Here is a 16719-nt window from a genome sequence, read left to right on the forward strand (position 1 = left end):
TGCCATTTATTCTCTGCTCCAACCACTTAAATCGTTCTTCCAGTTGTTCTTTTTCTTCTTCTACCTATTTCAGTTTCGCCTTCACCTCCGCAATTTCCCGTTTATATTTTTTTTTACGTTCCTTTTGTGCTTCACAATTCCATTATGTTTTCCATTTTTCTTCTCCCACCTCCTTCAGTTTCGCCTCAAGTCTGCAATAATTCTATTGCTTTCTTTTTCATGTTCCCATTGTCTTAAACACACATTATGAAGATACTACAGTTGTTCTCTGTAGCATTCCTGATAACATGGTTCATCAACCCATTTCTCAAAATCACAAATAGGTTCGCCGGGAACCTTGTAAAACTGGTTCATACAGTGCCAGTAGCAGCGTCCAACTTCACCACCGTCCCAACAATTTTGCATCAAGCATGCTTTTCCACACTTTTACTTTGGTGGACGAAGAGGTTGAGCCATTTGTGAAATATTTGCTTTTAGTAAAAAAATCTTACTTTTAATGAATATTTGCTTTTAGTAAATTTTGAGCACACAAAATAACTACAATGAGCCCGTTATTTATAGGCGAGACAACACCCACATAATGTAGTGTTTAACCGCGCTAAATACATAACGTACTATGTAATGGCGCTATATTTTGCGTGCTAATATCATGATGTTGACAAGATAACTTTATGTCAGCTGGTCAGCTTTTTCAGTTCGACAAGATAACACACATAACGTAGTGTTCAACCGCGCTAAATACATAACGTACTATCTAATGACGCTATATTTTGCGTGTTAAATATCATGATGTTGACCAGACAATTTTATATCAGCTGGTCAGCTTTTTCAGTTCGACAAGACAACACACACATAGCGTAGTGTTCAACTGCGCTAAATACATAACGTACTATCTAATGGCGCTATATTTTGCGTGTTAAATATCATGATGTTGACAAGACAACTTTATGTCAGCTGGTCAGTTTTTTCAGTTCGACAAGACAACACACACATAACGTAGCGTTCAACCGCGCTAAATACATAACGTACTATCTAATGGCGCTATATTTTGCGTGTTAAATATCATGATATTGACAAGACAACTTTATGTCAGTTGGTCAGCTTTTTCAGTTCGACAAGACAACACACACATAACGTAGTGTTCAACCGCGCTAAATACATAACATACTATCTAATGGCGCTATATTTTGCGTGTTAAATATCATGATGTTGACAAGATAACTTTATGTTAGCTAGTCAGCTTTTTCAGTTTGACAAGACAACACACACATAACGTAGTGTTCAACCGCGCTAAATACATAGCGTACTATCTAATGGCGCTATATTTTGCGTGTTAAATATCATGATGTTGACAAAATAACTTTATGTCAGCTGGTCAGCTTTTTCAGTCAACAAGACAACATACACAAAACTGTATATTTAACCGCGCTAAATATACAGAAAATTTTATTAAATTATTATTTAAATAGATAAAATGGAAAGTACAAACCATAATTAACAAGCATAATTTTAATTCATAAATCTTGCAACATAGACATAACAACTAATTATTACAACATCAACTCATGGGTAGTTAGGTACACTAGAAGAACACCCACTACGAGCTTGATTAGTTTTGCCACCCAAACCAGCTGAAGGACATTTACGACAGTCGTGTCCTGTTTGCGAGCATATACCATATTTGCGTGCATAAACGGTATCACTAACATCCATTTGGTTCGGTATATGCGTTCTCTTCTGCACCTTTATTTTACGCAAATAAGACTTGTTATACACCATTTTAAATGGTTCCGGAGGCCAATAATGCTCAGCACCCACTGACTGCAAGTGACCACTATATGTGTTTAGATACTTGGAAACACTATATTGTTGATCAACATAGTTGGTCTCCGCATAACCAACACGTTGAAAACACTTGATGGCATGTGAGCAAGACATGTGGTAGATGGACCATTTCCCACAGGAGCATAACCTTGCTGATTCATTTATAATATGTACATTATTACCTCAATTATTATGGATAGCAATGCAAACTTCAAAAACACCTCTTTCGTTATCATACTGCAAAAATGAATGCCAATGTACTCGCCATCTGTATTTCTCAAATCTCTACATCGACACTGGCATAAATTCAACACCCCTTTCCATCAATTCCGTTGCAACTGCAGATCGTTCAACAAACCTCTCCGACATCTGCTTGAACGACATCCGCACCATGGCTGTGACGAGCAATCCTCTTGCCGACTTCAATAACTCCTTGAAGGACTCTAACACGTTTGTAGTAAGAATTCCCCATCGTCTGCCACCATCCGCATGCAAAGTCCACTTTTCCAGGTGATGTCGCATTAACCAACAATAGGCCGCCTCGTCTTCTTGCCTGATAGAATCCATATGCCTCCAGAATTTATGTTGGTGGTGGTCTGTTGCTGCCATCCGCATCAAATCATGTAGATCCTTGTTGGGATATGCCTTCTGGAAATTGTCCTTGAAGTTCCTCACACAGTAACGGTGGAATGCATAAGGTTCTTGCCATGCAGGCAAGTTCTCCACAGAACTTAATATACCACCATGCCGATAAGATATTAGACAAATACCTGAACGATGTTTGACAACGAGCTCTTTCAGGTGGTTTAAAAACAACGTCCACGTCTCTGTGCTTTCATTGGCACAAATAGCAAAAGCTAGAGGAAATATCTATCCATTAGCATCCACTACCACGACTATCAATAGCTTGATATCGTACTTTCCATAGACATGAGTTCCGTCTATGGATATTACGGGCCGTCAATGCGAAAAACCATCAATTGCTGGCTTAAACGCCTAGAACACGTAATTAAATATGTATTCTGGTGTTCCCGAACTCCGCTCTAGCTTCCATTCAACAACTGTCCTAGGGTTAAAGTACTGTAGTGGGGCCATGTACTTTGGCAGAGATGCAAATGACTTATCCCAATTACCGTAGACAATTTCAAACGCTCGTTTGCGCTCGAGAAATGCCTTTCTTTTCGTAATGGTATGGCCATATTCCTGGTGGACTGATGTAATGCACTATTTGATTTTATACCTTATAGACGCTTCGAGGTGCGTAATAAGTACAAGAGAAATCAAGTTAATATCCAAGTTGAAGTGATTCCCGTTGAATGTGTCCATTTCGCATGTGTGGGTGGGAATGTATTTACCCACTTTCCTCATACCTGTCTTCTTCTTGGTCGCACGCAACATCCAAGTACATGGCCAAAACCACATGCGACAAACAACCTTGTATACCATCGGACTTGACTCCCATACCTGCATCTCACGACACTTTTTTACGTTGTGCATTTTACAAGCCCTGCTTACGTGCGCTTTATCAGGAAAAAACATCTCATTTGCAAGCACCGTTGGTCTAGACTCATCCCACATTGCTGTTCGGATTTCATCAAAATCCTTTGTAAGAGCTTCCACATCCGGTATGGTTGGCAAGTTATCAATGTAAGGAATCTCCCTTGAATGAAACGGCACTTCGGACTCGTATACTCTTCGTCTAGGGGGTCTCTCTTCAAATCAGGTCCTTCCTCCTCATCCTGCGCATCACCATTCTCACGAAGAAAGGGTGTCTCGTCTCCGGATTCATCGGCATTGTTATCGTAATCACTGTTCTGTTCCTCACTCTGTGCATCTGCTCGATCTCGATGTACTACGTCGTTTTCGGGCAATTGAGTGAGTACGGGTGGTTCAACTTGCTCGTTTTCACTGCACAACCAACAAAAATATAAGCTACAGAATTAATAAATGCTTTCTATATGGCTATATCACTTCACTAACAAGTCGTAATGTGATGAAATTCCATGATGGACGTTTTCAATTAGGTGATGACTATCGGATGGGCCACTTGTAAAATTCATATCCGGTCGGTACCCCCTATTAAATATATGAGCGTTAATATAGATTCAATACACCAAATATATATATATATATAATTAACACAAATGAAAATTGAAGTTTACCACTCGTCTTGTTAATTATGAAAAGCAGGGTATAAATTATTTTTTCGCTGCTCATTCGCCGGCGATGATAAGTTTAAATCAAAGAAAACTCTTTCATCCAGAACTTGTCCGGCAAAAATTGCTCCAGAATAACCACCCGATGACTGGGGGTTATCTCTACTACGCACAACCTCGTTATTTGGAATGTCTTCGACCTTCACGTACATCTCCAACTTTGTGATTACAAGATTCCCTGTATTCATCCGGAGTCCTCAGAAAATCACTCGAAGTTTCATCATCGTCGATGTTAAACGCCGAGTAAAAATCAACCCCTTGCGGAGTGACGAAATACGGATATCTTCCGGTTACTTTAAGTATCACTGAACGTTTCCTCACACTCATTTTTTTGCATAACAACGATATCAATTTATCGTACTCCATTGTAAGTGGCAATTTAACATGACATTGAGCAGGTAAACTGTAGCCCACAAAGTTATTCTCCATCACAACCTCACCCCCTCCCAATATAATGAAACTCTTATTCTACGTTCTTCAAACATAATGAAAAAATGATGGAGAATTTAACAACAATAAACGTCTCAACAAGAGTATGGAAATGGCTAGCCGGGAAATTTCTACGCTATACACCTTTTGAATAAAATTCTATACAATCTCAACCTCTTTATATAGGAAATGGCTAGCCGGAAAATATTTTATATATATATATAGCGCCCAAAAAGTGGGCATTATATGCTTTTAAATTATTGAAGTCAGGAATTATTGGTGGGGCCAGAAAAAGGTGTATAGCGCCCAAATACTGGACGCTATACATAAAGTTTTATGTATAGTGTCTAGTATTTGGACGCTATACCTGTTAGTGTCATCTTTCTATGTATAATGCCCAAATACTGGGCGCTATACATTAACGGCACAATTAAGGTTAATGTATAACGCCCAGTATTTGAGAGCTATATATAAAAATATCATTTTTACACCTATTAAGGTATTACTTGTCCAAAAGAACCACATTTTGGTTCCGTACTCTGAAAAGGTTGATACTGAAATTTGTCCGACTTAAAAGGGAACAAAATACGCCATAAAATTACTTTGACCACCTTTCTAATGTCAAATAGGTATGTACGTATCTATATTATATTAAAAGGAGAGTAGTATGCATTGTGGTTAAGCCAAGTGGCAAGCTAAAATGAAGCCACTTGGTAATTTTAGGACAACATTAATAATTAGAAATTATAAATGAAAACATAATCAATGGAAGTAGTTTAATGAATCTTATACATAATCTAAATAGATCTTAGACAAATCTAATTTATATATCTATATCTATATTAATATTTATATATTGATCAACTCATAGATTTTCTTCTATATTCGCTAGAAATATGGAGGTAAAAAATTAATTAAAAAACTATAATAGAAAAAAATAAAAATATAGAGATACGTAAATTGAGATAACCTATGACTATTTATATTTTGGAGTAAGTTAAAATATAAATAAAACTAAAATTTACTTAAGATATTAAAGATTTATTGAGTTTAAAAATTTAATAAATTCAAGCAGCAAAATAAGATCTTATTAAATTGTACATTATTTATAAGGTAAGGAAATAACTAGAGATAATGTGAGGATATTTATAAATCATGAGTTTAGAAAATAAAATTAAAGTAAATATATAATACTTAAAAATATTATTAAAATTTAAATAATTTAAAATTTTCAAGCAATATTTTTAAATCAAAATAAATATTTATTTTATGATTAAAAAATTATATATTTATCTATATTATATTAAATAATAGTAGTTGATAATGATATTAAATAAAGTTACAAGTTAATGAAAAGCCACATAAAACATAGTAAGACTATATATCAGATTAAACAAATAGTAAAATTACGTTAAATTACTAAAAAATTACTATTCGAAATGAAAGGGAAAAACTATTTGAATGTGAGATTAGAGTTCTTAAAACTATGATGAGAATGCTCAAACTATGGATAATACCATAAAATTGAAATCTTATTTATGAAAAATAAAATATAAAATAAAAAATAAAAATTTAAAAATAAAAAATAAATTTTCATATAGGCAATTTTACTAATAAAAATTAAAAATTAAATTTGTATCTTAAAACTAAAAGAGAAAGAAAATTTACATAAGTAAATAATATGATAGTTAAAATATTGCTACAACATTCAGATATAATGTGTTCAAAATAATTATAAAATATTTTTTTATGATTAAAATAAAATTTTAATATAGGTAATTTTACTAATAAAAATTAAAAATTAAATTTGCATCTTAAAGCTAAAAAGAAAGAAAATTTAACTGCAGCTAATACAAAAATAATCATAAGAGAACTCAATACATTTGGATTATAATAATCAAATAAATTAATTCAAAGTTACAATTTAAAATAAAATATGATATTATTTTGGTTATAGGTGAACTAGTAATATAAAAACTAATTAAAATATTATAGTAGAGAAGAGAGTGTATAAAAAATAGAGATAGTGTGAGGATGCTTGTACTTTAAATTAAATAAAAATAAATAAATTAAATAATTAAAATATATTTTAAAATATTACTTATAAATTTAAATGATTAAAAAATTTTGAATAAGAGGTTACAAGCATAAAAATATACCAAATTTCAAGAATAAAACATTTATATTTATTAAGGACTATTAAAGGATAATAAACAAGACATTAATTTAATTATTAAGCTAATAAAAACTTATATGATAGTATAATAATATTAATTAATAAATAATACAATAACTATAAGAAAAAAAAAAGAATTTGCATAAAAATGATGTGATAAATAAGACATATTTGACTTTCAGTCTTTCAGATAAAAACAAAGTGATAGTAAGAATTTTTTTAAAATAATATTATCTAATGTGCTCAAACAAGACATATCACAACATGATATGTTTAGTATTCTTTAATATTGACAGCAAAATGAAATGCAAGTGTCATACCTCCTTTTTACCTGCGCCCGCAGGGGCGTAGAAGGAGTTTTTCCAATAAAAGGACAATCAGAACGGGATTTATTCTTATTTATTCAGAGTCGCCACTTGGGAGATTAATGGTGTCCCAAGTCACCGGTTGAATCCCGAACCGAGGAAAAGATTGACTCTGTTAACAGTCCGCGAACCAGAAATCCGAGTAAGGAATTTTGTTAACCCGGGAGATGGTGTTAGGCATTCCCGAGTTCCGTGGTTCTAGCATGGTCGCTCAACTGTTATATTCGGTTTAATTATCTGATTTTAGTACGTGTTCAAACCTATGTGCATTTTTAACCTTAACCGCTTTTATTCATTTTTTAGGAAGATTGCAACGTTATTAAAATACGTCTTGAACCACGTCACATAAATTGTGACGACCCGAAGGGTCATCACCGTAGTTCTTCCTTGTTCCGCGCTTTCGAGGCCTTGAAAACCTCGCTTTTAGTTGCCTCGATTGGCGTGCGCAGTTCGGGCGCGTAGCCGGAAAATTTTTATGTTAGAATATGTGAATTATGTGAAACATTTGATGAATTTTGGTATTAATATGCATAATGCTGACTTTGGTCAACATTTTGGGTAAACGGACCCGGACCTGTGATTCGATGGTCCCGGAGGGTCCGTAGAAAAATATGGGACTTGGGCGTGTGCCCGGAATCAAATTCTGAGGTCCCAAGCCCGAGAAATGAATTTTTGAAAGAAATTGTTTTTCTGAAATTTGATATGAAAATTTGAAATGAAAAAGGGGTTAGAAAATATAGGTATCGGGCTCGTATTTTGGTTCCGACGCCCGGTACAAGTCTTAAATATGTGTTAAGCACTATCTGTAAAGTTTGGCTAAAAACGGACGTCATATGACGTGTTTCGGACAAAAAAATGGAGAATTTGAGTTATGGAAGTTGAAGAAAGAAAATCATGTGTTTGAGGCTTGATCCTATGTATATAATGTTATTTTGGCGATTTGATCGCATGAGTAAGTCCGTAAGATGTTTTTAAGGTTGTGTGCATGTTTGGTTTGGAGCCCCGAGGGCTCGGGTGAGTTTTGAATGGGGCCCGGGAGGTCTTGGACTTAAAGAAAATGCAGGTTCAGGTGTTGCAGACACCAGCGCGGCCGCGGTCATTTCCGCGCGGTCCGCGCTGGAGCCGCGCAGCCGCGATGCCTTTCTGTGCGGTCCGCGTGGCTGAGTCTGAGGGCTAGGGTTTCCGGTTAACCACAAACAGTGCGGTCTGCGCTGGAAGGGTTCAGAAAAGCCCCAATTTTTCTCCCACTCGGCGCGGCCGCAACACATTTTTGTGCGGTCCGCGCCAGGTCCTCAGAAAGGTATACAAGTTCGAAAATCTCAGTCATTTTTCACTTTTCAAAAACCCAGAACCTAAGAGGCGATTTTCCAAACAACTTTTCTTCTCCAAAACGATTGGTAAGTGATTTCTAACTTAATTTCTTTATCCCTTAACATCTTTTAACATAATTTCAACTTCAAATCAAAGATTTTCAGGGGTGAAATTGGGTGTTTTGGGTAGAACCTAGGTTTTCTACAAATTGAGAAGTTGGACCTCAATTTGGGGTCCGATTTCAAACAAATCATATATTGGGATTCATGGGGGAATGGGTAACCGGGTTTTGGTCCGAACCTCGAGTTTCGACCACGTGGGTCCGAGGGTATTTTTGACCTTTTTGGGAAAAACCTAGAAAAATCTATTTTCATGCATTGGGGATGATTCATTTAGTAATTATTAATGTGATTAAGTAACTTATGACTAGATTTGAGCGGATTGGTGGTGGAATCAAGAGGTAAAGCTATTCTAGAAGTGTGAGTTAAGCTTGGAGCATTCGAGGTAAGTGTTTGTTCTAACTTTGGCTTGAGGGAATAGGATTAGAATGATATTTGCTACTTGCTAATGTGGAGTACGGTGTATAGGCATGGTGACGGTTATCTATGCACCGGAGTCTAGCATGACCGTGAGTCTTGATTGCTTTTAATTCGAATAATGTGACACAAGCTCCTTGTTTATTTGATAAGTTTCATATAATGTGGACGGTTAAGGAAGAATGATTTAAAAGGAGAATGTGTTGTGAATACTCCCTTGCCGGGATGTGTAGACTGATATATATATTCTCCCTTGTCGGGATATTTTGGGCTGTTAGCTGTACCCTTGTCGGGTTAAAGGTATTGAGTTGTTATTCTCCCCTGAAGGGGTCTACTATATGAAGTCAGATATTATGAACTATATTATGAGATCGTGTGGCACGCCGTCCACTTATATATGATATTCACGCGATCGTGTGGCACGCCGTCCACTTGGTTATTGGCCTCTGTTGCCGGTGACATATTGTGCACTGTGATAAAGATGAATTGGGATCGTGTGACACGCCGTCCACTTATATATGATATTATGGGATCGTGTGGCACGCCGTCCACTTGGTTATTGACCTTTGTTGCCGGTGACATATTGTGCAATGTGATAAAGATGAATTGTGATCGTGTGGCACGCCGTCCACCTATATATTGTTAAAAGGGATCGTGTGGCACGCCGTCCACTTATATACTATATTATGGGATCGTGTGGCATGCCGTCCACTTATATATGATATTATGGGATCGTGTGGCACGCCGTCCACTTATATATGATATTATGGGATCGTGTGGCACGCCGTCCACTATATATATATATATATATATATATATATATATATATATATATATATATATATCATGGAAACCGGAGTTTCTTCTGTTTATTTTCGATATTTCATTTTTATCTGTTACTCCCCGATAACATGTCCCCTCCCAGTTTTACTTTGTATTATCTTGTTATTGTTTTCTTGCACTTGTTGTATATATCTGTACAGGTTAATTGTGGTAGGTACTGTCTAGCCTCGTCACTACTTCGCCGGGGTTAGGCCAGGCACTTACCAGCACATGGGGTCGGTTGTGCTGATGCTACACTCTGTGCATTTTTGGTGCACAGATCAGGGAGCAGCTTACGGACCGCAGCAGTAGGACTTCTGGGAGCTATCTTCAGTCCAGGGACTCTCGAGGTAGCCTAGCTGGCGTTCGCGGGCCGAAGTCCCTTTCCATGTTTTTTTGTTTGTTTATCTTGTATCAGACAAACATGATGTATTTTCCCTTCAGACATTGATTGTAGTATTCTGTAGTAGTCCGTGAGCTAGTGACACCAGACTCTGGGTAGCATTTTGGTTCAAACTTCCGCACTTTTGGTTTTCAGTTGCTTTAGATTTAAAGTCTCCCGCTTAGATTTTGTCTCGGTTATTATTTTGTTTGAAAGAAAGCAGGAAAGGTGTTTTAAATATTTGGCTTGCCTAGCTCCGATAGTAGGCGCCATCACGACACCCGATGGTGGGAAATTCGGGTCGTGACATAAATGCACCTGTGGTCTTTGACATATTTTAACATCGTTGAGATTTGGACTTGGGTCACATAAATGCGCACCCGAGTTTAAGAAGGTAATATTATTAAATGTCGGGCCTAAAGCAACTAGCGTATTATTAACTTTGGGGAGGCCATGAAATTCGCTAAATGGCACGTCCCGAGGTCTAAAAATATTTTTACTATAATTGAGAGGGCCACGCAATGTTGCGCACCTCATTTATTTTAAAGCCAACCTAAAAGAGCTATGATTTTTCTATTAAGTATTGTCTCTAAAAAAAGGCCCTGATTAATTAGCATTGTTAATAAACCATCATTGAAAGTATTACATCACAAGGTTAAATAATAAAAAAAAACTTTAATAAACAACCTAGTATCTTTAGCAGATTGGGCTTCAAAATCAGCCCAAAAGAAGGAGAATTTTTTAACCTTACAAGAGGGGAAGGGCTGTCTGACGCTGGGCCTTAAGCAGATTCAGGCCCAGATCTTGTCCAAACAAAGGCTGTCACGTTTAGGCTCTTAAACGAGCCTAGATCCCGTACTGATTTTATTTGAATCTTAGCCTACTAATTTTAACTCACAACGGGCTCAATTATTGGTGAACACATAATCATTTTTGAATTCATGCTAATTTCAACATGCTAACTTTGAATCATCACAGGCATATCCGCTGATTCATACATGGTTAACCAAACTTGCTGAATCTGTCACACAGCTAAAATGAGTAAAACAAATTTATTTTTTGGCAGGCACTTAAATTCAAATCTGTAATGGCTAAGCAACACACATTGATTGTTTGCCGAAACAAAAGCAAATTTGTTGAAACTGAACTCAAGGTTATTTAAATCTGCACAACTGGTGACTTATCTCTTCATTTTAAATGACCTATATGTTAGGTAACTTTTGAATCTCGATTTGGAATTCACCAGTGATACTAGAATACGTAAAACCACGGCTTAAAATCTTCGTCGAACTGTGAATTCATTAATTGAATCACAACTCTTCAACAACACTCATATCTCATAGATACTCTGATGTAGAGTATGAGATGAGTAATTCCAGTCAATATAAATTCTAAAGTACTGATTATTTATAGGAAATTAAAATACACTAGGACTAAACTAATGAAGCAACATACAGATAATTCTAGTTTGAACAGTCCAATTATAAATACGATACAAAGTTTCAAGTAAACGTGACTGTTTTACACCTTTAAACCAAAACAAAACAGAAAAATTCAGATATCAACCCAAGCAGTACTTTATCATTTAATCTCCAAATCAGACCTACATTGATCCTTTACAGTTCACACGAGTCAAGGGGAGTACCTGGATTGGAGGAAACAGAAGAATAAAGAGGAAGTCAGCAGCAGTACAGTAGTAATACGAGCAACAATACAAACAACAATCCACAAACAGCCTAGTAACATATGCAGCAAATCCAGGTGAATTTGAAACCAGTTAAAACCAGAACACTCAAACTTAAACAACTCAAACGACCTCAGAAATGAAACCAGAAAAACATACTACTGCAACACTACACCCAAACTCATATCAAGCTATCTCAAAACCTGTTTGTATTCAAACTTTGAACTCTTTTCTCTCTCTTTTCAGACTGCTTTTCTCTTCTAAGGTCTGCCCAAAAGAAAAAACCAAGACCAGACTCAAAAAAAAGGATCCCCTCTTACCTCTGTCCAGACCCCTATTTTATACCAAACACTGACCTTGCCCCCCCTCTCAAAAGCACTCAGGCAGAATCCCACTAATTCTTCTCATGATCTTCTTTTAATTCCACTAGAGTATGTCTTTTCCTTATTTAATGTTCAAACAGGCATGGGCCACATATTTTAATCAATCCCTTTTAAGCTTTCCCCTACCATTATATTTTGTTCCCCATTAACACTAAACAAATGCATTAGTTTAATGTTAATTAAGTGCTTTACTGACAGCCCACTTAGCAAGACCATTTTGCCAACTTTTAAATCCCAAAACTACCCCTGAAACCCCTGTGTATTACTGCCCTGCCCTAAGCTTCATTGATCTGTTATTAAAACTCTAAGGTCTGATTGGAGAAGAAGAAGAAGCAATGAACAAAAACTAGATTATAACTAAACTAAACACAATTAAAAGTAACAAAAATAGAACAAGAAAGAAAGGAGAAAAAAAATACCTTAACAAAATAGAAACTAGACGAACCCAGGTCGAACTCTTGACTCGAACGGACCTTAATCGAGTGTTCTCAACGGAGAACACTTCGACTAAGGTCGATTAGACGCCCAAATTCCTTTAATTTCGGACAAAACCCAGGTTTGGTCTTTATAGGGGTCTTGGTTCCATTCGGGGTTCGAATGGTTCTAGCAAGATTCGAACCAGGCCAAAGGTATTTTGGGCACGAGGGAGGTCAGAGGGTGCCGTGGTGTGAGTTTGGGACTGGTTGGGGTAGGTTTAGGTTTTGCTCGAATCTTCGATTGAAGATTCGAGAAGCTAGAGGTTGATTCGAGGCCAACGATTAACGGATTCGTAGTGAGGGTGGTCAGATGGATTAGGGGTGTTAATTTGGTGACCGGCGGCGTTGTTGCCGCCGGATTTCAGGCGAAGGTGTAACAATGGCGGCTAGGGTTTGGTCTGGTTCGTCTCTGATCATGAGAGAGAGACAGATGGGGCGAGGAGGGGTTTGGTTTGGGGGCGTGGGGTAAGGGATTAGGGTTATATACGAGAGGGGGGCGTTTGATCTTGGCCGTTGGATCAATCACGATCAATGGCCTCGATCATTTTACTAATAGGAAACGACATCGTTTGGCCATGCTACGAGACTGGGTTGACCCGGGGTGAAATGGACTGGGTTATGGGGGAAGCCTGAGACCGATAGATCAAAAGGAACAGATGGTTCAGATTTAATCACCTGAAATGGTGTCGTTTGAACTAATGTTGGGGCTGAACTGGACCGTTTGATCTGTTTGATCAACGATTCAGATTTGAGACGCCTAAACGGCGTCGTTTGAGTCATCTAAGAGATCAGGCATATTGGACCGGGTAAATGGGGTGTTTTAGGCCTGATTTTGGGTCCAAAAAAAAATGGCCTAGTTCCGAATGTGTTTCTTATTTCACTTGTTTTTCCTTTCTATTATTTTCCTTTTTAATTCCTAATTACCAAAAATTCTAAAATAAGTTGTAAAACCAAAATTAAATTAAAATTATTAATTAAACCTAAATAATAATTGACACACAAGATTAAATATTAATTAAAAAATAAAATCACACAATTGGATAATAAAACGACAAAAATGCAACAAATACATATTTTGTGATTTTCTTTCTTTTAAAACAAAACATGGTTCAGTTAATTCCTAAGTGCACAATTAAATCCTAAATGTGCATGCAACATATATTTTTATATTTTTAATTAATTAAAACAAGATAAACATTCATAGACAAAAATACAAATAATTATCCAAAGATGACACGCAAATTTTAAAATTGTACCTAAAGGACATTTGTTTTATATTTTTAATTTCTTTTGGAGTAGTTTCCGTGAAGCAAAAATCACGTGCTCACAGCAAGTACTACAATTAAGGATTATGCTAATACAAATATATATAAAAAAATAGGTTGTCCACTAGGAGATTTGAACAATAATTTCACATCCTTCTTCATAATTAATATCTAATGGTATATAACTTTTATCTCAGAGGTTTATATTTTAAGGTTATTCGCACATGATTCAAACAACCTACATCACAATTTGATATGATTTTTGTCCGCACAATGCGCAGGTACTAATACTAGTTAACTTTTTATTGTTCTCTCCTACATTGCCGAGTTTCAAGGAGAAATGACTAAATTTTCTTACTGGATTGCAAAATTTATACGGATTGTAAATTATACTAAATGTTACTTCCTCATGTCCATAATAAGTGACCAATTTGCTTTTTTATTTTGGTCCAATACAAGTGTCTATTTATATAATCAAGACAAAATTTAATTTATTTTTACAAAATTACCCTTATGTACTTATCCCTAAAAAAGTTTTCTTACTCCTCACATTAAATATTTAATTAAGGGTAATTTAGTCATACTATGTATTTTATATCGAATTTAATATTTTTTTAATGGGCGTGCCAACAACAAATTGATCACTAATTATGGACCAGATAGAGTATATTTTGGGTAGAGATACTCTTCAACTATCTTTACTGGACGCAAACCAGTTTGTGTAATTGGCATATACTTTTTCAATACTTTGCAATTACCGTGTGTTAAATTGAAGAGTATTGCGGTTAAAATTTATAGGCATCTTTTAATAACACATTTGCAAGAACTCTTTACATGTCGTTTGGTACGGGGTTGGTATGGGGTATAAGTAGATATAATGCTGATATAAAAATTTAATACAATTTTAATATTTTGTTTGGTTAGCAAATTTGGTATAAGTTATCCTGGAATTAAAATTAGTACCGAAATAATTTATACCTTCTTAGAAATTATGCAAATGTCATTTTTAATACGACATACCAAACAGTGGATAAAAAACAATACCACAATAACTAATCCCAGCATAACTTATCACAGCACAACCCGCATTCAAACCAAATAACCCCTTAGTGAAGCGATAACAATACACTTAGGGATCGTTGTGTAGGGTGTATAAGAATAGTGCGGAATAATGTGTATTAGTAATGCATGTATTAGCAATGGAAGCATTAGTTATGCAAATATTATTTCTTATCTATTGTTTGGTGTGGTGTATTAAAATTATAATGCATTGCATACTTTTTTAAAAAACATAGTTGCTTACAAAAATGCCCTCCATATTCTCTAGCTTTAAGGGACTTTAAGGACAATTTTGTCTTTAACCATGCTAATGCATGCATTAAAGCCTTGGTATTACTAATGCCATGGTTTTCTATGCATTACTTATGCATAGGATAATGCCAAGTATGATTTATATATTAGTTATACACAAGTTGAAAAAAGGTACGTCGTTTGGTATGAGGTATAATTAAGTAGATATACCTCAATCTACGTATCACCAGCTGATAAGAGCTAAGATCTTTTAATCTGTTATACTAGTTAACAAGAAAAAGATAAATAGAGACATAGATACGTATATTTTTAAGAGAATTTTCGATCAATTTGATATGAAAAAAATAAGAACAAAATTGAGCATTAAAAAAGTTTGGAAGAATTTACGAAAAGGGATGAAAAAGTAAGTAATTTCGGAGAAAAGAACATTTTGGTGGGCTGATAATTGATGAAACCGCGTGAGACGTTGCAGTTCAAATGCTTTTATCATATTTTAATTTGATGAGCAGTACCTTTTAATTCTCCAATTTTGTCGACTGGTGGTATTCGTACGTCTGCGACGGTGATGCAAACTGGCGAACCTTCTCCCAAACATGTTCAATTTTGATTGTTCATTTCTTTATGGCCCACGCGTCACATTTTGTTTCTTCTCTTCATTATTTCAATTTTTCACCAACTGATTGGATCTTCCTTTTTATATGTCACTAACTAATAAAATAATTTCCTTTGTGCCAAACGGTTGAGATTAGAATTGCACCTTTTCCATTCTTTTACATCAGACAGATTATTAGTACATAGAATTTTAAAGAAATTGATCTTGACAAGTACAACTCGATCCTAAGTTAGAAAACCATATTTGAGCTTGACAAGTACAACTCGCACGTTAGACACCCATTAAAGACGTAAACATTAACCTTTGAGCTGGACATGAATACATGTCGATGATCGAGGAAAGAAAATGTTGGGACATTTAGATAATGTGAAGCTTACTTCCTTAGCAAAAGAATAGGATATAAATAAAGAATTAGAACTGAAAACATACTATTTAGTTATCAAAAAATAAATAAATTAAGGTTACTACTGAAGATTGTAAATATTTGTTAATTAGAAGCTAACAATGCCGCAATTAAATATATTTGGAGGTAGTGGCAAAAGTAGAATTTTCATTAAGAGAATTCAAAAAAAAAAAAGGTAAACGCACAAAAAAACTAAGGGAATTCAACGCCTAATATACAACAACAACAACAACAAAAAATCCAGTGTAGTCCCACAAATGGAGTCTGGGAAAGGTAGAGTGTACATAGACCTTATCCCAACCTTTAAAAGGCAAATATCTAATGTGTGTACAGAAAAAAATATTTAACCTTATATAAACAATATAATTTTCCGGCGTTTGTCTAACCCTTCCGCCAACCTATCTCAGCCCTTGTTTGGAGGGAGGCAAATTAGTGTTTAGATTTTTAGCAAACAAATGCAATGGACATGAAAAAGATTTGCTAATCTTAAAAGATGTGTTCAAGAAAAATAAAATTTATTTTC

Source organism: Nicotiana tabacum, chromosome 10, assembly GCF_000715075.1.
Source record: "Nicotiana tabacum cultivar K326 chromosome 10, ASM71507v2, whole genome shotgun sequence".
Taxonomy (NCBI): Eukaryota; Viridiplantae; Streptophyta; class Magnoliopsida; order Solanales; family Solanaceae; genus Nicotiana; species Nicotiana tabacum.